The sequence below is a fragment of the Schistocerca americana genome, chromosome 10 (genome assembly GCF_021461395.2).
Source record: "Schistocerca americana isolate TAMUIC-IGC-003095 chromosome 10, iqSchAmer2.1, whole genome shotgun sequence".
Lineage (NCBI taxonomy): Eukaryota > Metazoa > Arthropoda > Insecta > Orthoptera > Acrididae > Schistocerca > Schistocerca americana.
This window is the reverse complement of record NC_060128.1, coordinates 197,653,090-197,660,407: the sequence shown is the minus strand read 5'-3', so window position 1 is coordinate 197,660,407 and position 7,318 is coordinate 197,653,090. Positions and strand designations below refer to the sequence as shown.

Below are 7,318 nucleotides of genomic sequence, written 5' to 3'. Positions count from 1 at the left end.
CTGTACAGTAGATGTACCTGTAGACATCAGAGAAAAGTCTGGTTTGAAATGCAAAGAATGGGGAAGCACCAACACCTACACAGCAATAAGCGAGTAAAACGGAACTTTTTCTGTCTAAGACCGAAATACATGATCAGATGTGTGGTACGCTTTTGGAGACAACCGGCACGGGTAAGCAAATCATTTAGCCCAATGTGTGTATTATGCCGCAGATGATCCGGAACGGAAAGTCTGAGGCTACGAGTAGCCCGTGACTTACAGGCGCACGTATTAAAAATTTCCATCCCTTGCGGGGATCGAACCCGCGACCTTTGGATTAGAAGTCCAACGCGCTATCCGCTGCGCCAAAGGGACGACGTGCGATTTCCGCCCCTGGCAGCAGACACCCCCACCCCTAACCCGTCGCTGAGCCGGTGGTACCGGTCCAGAAAGGCGACCTGTCTTCCGTGACGTCAGCACAGTGCCGCTCGCCGTTCAGCCCCGGGGACGCGGTTTGCCCCGCAGTCATAGTCTCTGCGCACATGTGAGAACCCGAACAGAAAAATAGTTGCTAACCTGCGACGGGAGGATATCGCAAGGCAGCAGTCATGCAACGGCTCCCTCCGGACTTTGTCTAGAAGGATTCCACCAAGAGCCATTCTTCTGCGCACCGCATTTCTAAATCTTTTACTCTCCTCTTGCCTCTAGTCCTTACTGCCCGCGTTTCATTTGTGCACAAAGCTACCCTCCAGACAATTACCTTCAGAAAAGACCTAACACTCAAATTTATATTAGATGTTAAATAGCGTTTCTTTTCCAGAAAATCTGATATCGATGTTACCGGTCTGGATTTCATAACTTCCTTACTTCTGTCGTCGTCAGGCGTTTTGCAGTCCAAATGGCGAAATTCGTCTACTGCTTACAATGACACGTTTGCTAATCCAGTTGGCTCAACATCGGCCGTCATAATTCAACTACACTCCACTGCCCTCCCTTCGCTTTCGTTGGCGCTCACCTCGCAACATCTTTTCAACACACTATGCACTCCGCTCAACTGTTCTTGCAAGTCCCGTACCGTTTCGGACACAATTAAAACGTCAAAAGCTAACCTCAAAGTTTTTATTTCTTTCCCCTGAATTTTTATTCCGTCCAAATATGCCTCTCGTTTACTCCTTGCTCAATGTACAGACTGAACAACGCAGCAGATATGGTACAATCTTGTGTCAGCGCCTTCTGAACCTCTGCTTCCCTTTCATTCCCTTCGACTCTTATACGAGTAACTGCAATGTGCTTCCTGTACGTACGGTAGGTAGCCTTTCGCGGCCGTGACATAATAAATCATCACACACACGAAAGAAGTGAGCTGTAGTTAGTACACAGAAATGCATAAGGAGTCAGAAAGACGTGAAGACTGGAGATGTGGTGCCAGCCTCTTCTCGGGTCGAGCATTAATGGGAGGACAGAAGGTGGGCAGCTCGTTCTGAGAATTTTGTAGAGGCAGCAGCTCAGGCCAACACAGAGTGCGGTTTGCAACACGGACTGACGATGGAGCGCTACTTCGTGGACTGCTCTGTTCTGCCCCATTCTGTAGACAGTTATAAGGCTTGAAGGCCAGAGCCCGCGTATCAGTTCCCTAAATCTGAAGGAGGCACTCCTTAAAAAAAAAAAAGAAAACCTCGGAAAAGTCTGCTTCGAAGATCTGGAGATTTTCGAGCGTTACCAAGTATAAAAATTTCTGTGTCACCTCACTGACAGATTCGACAGTATCTCAGTATGCAGAGTATCGTCAAGTTTCTGGTTCGATTCACGCCGGTACCCTACTCCCCAAAACTTTAGGGATACCTAGTTGAAATGTATTAACTACTCGGTGGAAATGAATCAAAGTGGTGGGAGCGTGCTGTAAGAAGTCTCCGAGCTGTGCGCAGAAGGCTGGATGTCATATGTGTGAGGTAAGCGTGACCATGGCGCCAAATGGTGCTGGTGCTACGAGACAAATAAAGGAACTGGAGAAAGGCACTGTGTGTCAATCAGCGAGCAGTTAAGGTACCCTGTGGTGGTCATGGCCCGGAGACAACATCTGCGTGGACAGTCGACATAAAAGTTTTCTGGGTGTGGTACCGCGTCACAATGTAAAAACTGCTGCTGCTGGAGAGAAACCAACGTTTCGGTCATGGTTGCAGCGGCCTTCTTCTGGGTCTAATGGTGCGTTCTAGCTATGCAGTGTCCTTTATTTTGTTGTTGTTACTGTTCACGGCGCATGCCATTACGTTAGTTTCATTCGTCACTTAAGGAAGAAGCAGAGGGAACTTTATTTTAATAGGCTGTTGCGGTGGAGGGAGAACGCGACCTCTGTTGTCCATTGGCTCTTGTGTTGTGTACCATGATTGGTGGCCATTGTCGAATGAGAAGTCGGCTGCTGTTTACCAACTGCTGGACGTCGGCAGTTCCTCGCCGGTAGTGCTCGCACCACGTGTTGACAGTGCGGTCTGTTGGGCTCTGATTGCTGGCAGCCAAGGAGGGGCAAGCCTGAGTCCATCCTCCGTGTTCGTGTTGTTAGGGTGTTTAAGTGTTTCGATGGCCTCTATGATTTTGCGTTTCGTGATAATTGGCTGCTTGGCCAACACACACGCTTCGCTGAATTTGATTTCTTTTCTGCAGTGTTGCCGGATGTTCTGCCACTGCGGATTTGTTGTGTTGCCCTAGACGAATATAACGCTCGTGTTCCCGAATGCGCGTAGCTATTGGCCTATCAGTCCCGCCGATGTATGCCTCTCCACATTCGCATTCCACCTTGTAAACGCCTGCAGTGTGTAATGCATCCACCTTGTCCTTAGTGGAGCCCAGCACGCCCTGGATCCTACGACCACTATAGAAGACAGGCTGCACCCCAACGCGACGAAGGTGTTTGCCTATTCGGTCAGTAACATTTTTCACATAAGGTAAGCGCACTGTTGGCTGCAGTTTGTCTGTTTGTTGCTTATCTTCCTTGTTTGTGTTCGTCGGCAAGGCTGTGTCTATCGACTTATGGCTGTAGCCATTGGCTAGAAACGTTGTGCGTAGCCTTTTCAGCTCAGGTGTGATGTTTGGAGCATCACTTAGGCGCTGCGCACGGATTACCAAAGAACGGATGACAGCTGTTCTGCGCTGGGTGGTGGTAGGATTGGGCGTGCAGATACCTGTCTGTATGTGTAGGTTTGCGATATACTCTGTGCCCCAGTGTGCCCTCCGTTCTCCTGTTTTTCTCCAGCAGCAGTAGTTTTTTACATTATGACGCGGTACCACAGCGAGAAAACTTTTATGTCGACTGGCTTTGGCCGCGGAAGCCTACGCAGTTAAACATGTGGGTGACTCCACACGGGAAGGAATCATCGGGAAAGGGGGAGAAGGACGCGGTGAGGTGAGCCCAGCCCAACGGTGCTGCTCACAGCAATGGGAGGGTTCTGAACTGCAGCCACTGCTGCCGGAAGCAGAGGTGGTGGTCGACTGTGGTTAATTACAGCAGCACATGACTTGTTACAACAAGGAAACCTGGGCACACAGCGGGTGCAACGGCAGCCACGCAAATAGTCGCCCTGCACCGTGGTAAGGCGACCGCACGGGTGTAGCGTCTTTGCCTAGCGGCCAGTGCACTGAACCAAAGCCTTCTAGATACAAGGCCTACGCACAGCGGCCATATTGGCACGTGGCATCACAAACTGTTGGCCATCTTATCTTCAGTCGGCAGTCCTGTTGGTGTGTATGTCGTGTTGAAAGTGTCTGACACGCGAATGTGATATATACACTCCTGGAAATAGAAATAAGAACACCGTGAATTCATTGTCCCAGGAAGCGGAAACTTAATTGACACATTCCTGGGGTCAGATACATCACATGATCACACTGACAGAACCACAGGCACATAGACACAGGCAACAGAGCATGCACAATGTCGGCACCAGTACAGTGTATATCCACCTTTCGCAGCAATGCAGGCTGCTATTCTCCCATGGAGACGATCGTAGAGATGCTGGATGTAGTCCTGTGGAACGGCTTGCCATGCCATTTCCACCTGGCGCCTCAGTTGGACCAGCGTTCGTGCTGGACGTGCAGACCGCGTGAGACGACGCTTCATCCAGTCCCAAACATGCTCAATGGGGGACAGATCCGGAGATCTTGCTGGCCAGGGTAGTTGACTTACACCTTCTAGAGCACGTTGGGTGGCACGGGATACATGCGGACGTGCATTGTCCTGTTGGAACAGCAAGTTCCCTTGCCGGTCTCGGAATGGTAGAACGATGGGTTCGATGACGGTTTGGATGTACCGTGCACTATTCAGTGTCCCCTCGACGATCACCAGTGGTGTACGGCCAGTGTAGGAGATCGCTCCCCACACCATGATGCCGGGTGTTGGCCCTGTGTGCCTCGGTCGTATGCAGTCCTGATTGTGGCGCTCACCTGCACGGCGCCAAACACGCATACGACCATCATTGGCACCAAGGCAGAAGCGACTCTCATCGCTGAAGACGACACGTCTCCATTCGTCCCTCCATTCACACCTGTCGCGACACCACTGGAGGCGGGCTGCACGATGTTGGGGCGTGAGCGGAAGACGGCCTAACGGTGTGCGGGACCGTAGCCCAGCTTCATGGAGACGGTTGCGAATGGTCCTCGCCGATACCCCAGGAGCAACAGTGTCCCTAATTTGCTGGGAAGTGGCGGTGCGGTCCCCTACGGCACTGCGTAGGATCCTACGGTCTTGGCGTGCATCCGTGCGTCGCTGCGGTCCGGTCCCAGGTCGACGGGCACGTGCACCTTCCGCCGACCACTGGCGACAACATCGATGTACTGTGGAGACCTCACGCCCCACGTGTTGAGCAATTCGGCGGTACGTCCACCCGGCCTCCCGCATGCCCACTATACGCCCTCGCTCAAAGTCCGTCAACTGCACATACGGTTCACGTCCACGCTGTCGCGGCATGCTACCAGTGTTAAAGACTGCGATGGAGCTCCGTATGCCACGGCAAACTGGCTGACACTGACGGCGGCGGTGCACAAATGCTGCGCAGCTAGCGCCATTCGACGGCCAATACCGCGGTTCCTGGTGTGTCCGCTGTGCCGTGCATGTGATCATTGCTTGTACAGCCCTCTCGCAGTGTCTGGAGCAAGTATGGTGGGTCTGACACACCGGTGTCAATGTGTTCTTTTTTCCATTTCCAGGAGTGTATTTCATACAGTATTCGCCTACAGTTCTTCGAAGTATGGGATACAAGTGCTGCGTTCCCTTTTGCCAGGGAAATTATAAGTCGCAAAAAGGCATGAAAGTGCACATGTTTCGATTTCGCAAATGTGTGAAGTTGAGAAATCGCTGGATTGCAGCTATTCCCAGACAAGAATTTGTGTCTACGCGCCATTCGAGGGTAAGTAAATAACAAAAAATTTGTAGTGTGTTATTTGTTTCCATTGCACCACATCTGCCAATTGTTTTTAAAAGCAGTTTTGTATCATGTACCAGTATCATTTCTTTCTTAATTCTGAACCATTGCTGCGAGGTTAATACGAAGCTGGCTGTGAAATGTGTCTCATATTTGCAACTACTGTCACACAGAATAGTCATATTAATTAGTGTGACTCGAAAATGTTTAGTATTCTTCATCATTCCTACCAGATTATTGAGTTTCCAGTAATTTTATTTGGAGGAGCTACAGAATGATTTTGTTCAGTTTTACATATACAGCTATCTGCAAATAATTTCAATTTGAGTAAACTACCTTATAAAATTGCTTTAATGAATTCAGTGTTCGACAGATTAAGCAGTATAGAAAGCAGAATTTCGAGGTAGGTGCATTATGATTAAATTAACAGCACTCTGTGACACGAATTTCAATCAGTGATATAGGAGAAACAATCTTTTCATGTTTAAGGTTCTAAAGTTCTGTAGAAACAGGGAAATAAAATATTTTTTCGGGTTTTTTGATTTATTAAACTTATGAAAGGAGGTGCTCCATTTCGTCGAATGATCTGAGTTTCGTGTGAGATCAGCAAATTTTGAAGTAGAGAGGAAAATTTACGAAAATAACCGGGGAAACAAATTCTTAAATTCTGTAGGAGCTGCAGATGCTTTATTTAAAACCGAAAACGTCTGATTGTTGTTGCATATTGCCGATTTTTTTACTACAAGAAAGCGTACCTCCTGAGGTAGAAGGCAGAATTTAAAATTACAGTTTGTATTCAAGCCTAGAAACGCGTATTTAAGGCAAATGGTCAAAATAATTTTACATCTTGAAATAACATAGGGCAGTTTTGCTCAGTTACTTTAAGCACTGATATCAATTTCCGTACTTTAATTACAAGGACATGTGGAAGAGGAAAGCACGAGAATGTCTATGCGGTCTCAGCTCTAAAACTCGTAAAGTTGGTATACCTGCAGAGTGCTTAACAGGAGCGTTCCGATGCGGACCCGGCCATCAGTATGTGACGTCACAAGCGTGCGCGCTGGCTTGTAGCCTCGGTGGTGTTGATTGAACCCGGTGGCAGCTGCACTCCAGCGGCACCTTTCGCGATGGCGCCAACAGCACAGCGACTGCAGTGGCGCCGAGTACTCTTCTTGGACGAGAGCAGATCCAGTCGCAGTACTGATTCTCAACGACGCTCGTACGGCCAGAATTCGGACCGTGCACTCGGCAACAGCGCTGAACACGACCGTTTTGGTGGTCCATACGCTGTGTTGTACGGAGACGTAATGTTGCGTGGGCGTACTGGCCTCCAGATCTTTGAACACGGCGAGCACACAGGTTACTGTCACACTGTACTCCTTCCCCACTGCTGGAGATCTGGCAACGACAGGACATCAGGCTTGTGGACCGACTTAAGCCCCGTGCAGCAGGTGTGAGGTGTGTTGGGAAGACGTCCACACACACACCGACGACCTTCCAGCAGCCGCCATCGGCCCTACCACGAGGACTCCGCACCAGATTCGTACCCAGCACGGGAGCACGTTGCAGGGGACCATCACGAATCGCAGTGACTTCGCTGAACTTATTGTCATTTTTCTTCGTCTCATCGCGTATTTCTTTGTTACCTTCTGTACTGTAATGTAGCAGTTGTTTCTATGTACGTTCCAAGTTTCATCGAGTTATGATCCTCGGCAGTGAGACATCTTGCGGAAGTTACTTTCGTCCTTTTGTTTCGCACCCAAGTGTACAAATCATTTTTTACTTTTACGTAATAAATACTGAACGATGATTTTTTTGTTAAGAACAGCGTCTTATTTTTAATCATGACGGTTATGACAATCCAAGTACTTTGCAAAAACAGACATAATGTCTGATGGGATCATCGCAATCAGTGGTTTTACGACGTT

At 49.1% G+C, this 7,318-nt stretch overlaps 1 non-coding gene across 1 annotated transcript; it reads right to left on the bottom strand.

The window, feature by feature from the left end:
* Nucleotides 1-281: 281 nt before the first annotated feature.
* Nucleotides 282-354, bottom strand: Trnar-ucu. Its single transcript has one exon. It is a non-coding gene; the product is annotated as a tRNA-Arg (tRNA).
* Between the last annotated feature and the right edge of the window lie 6,964 nt (nt 355-7,318).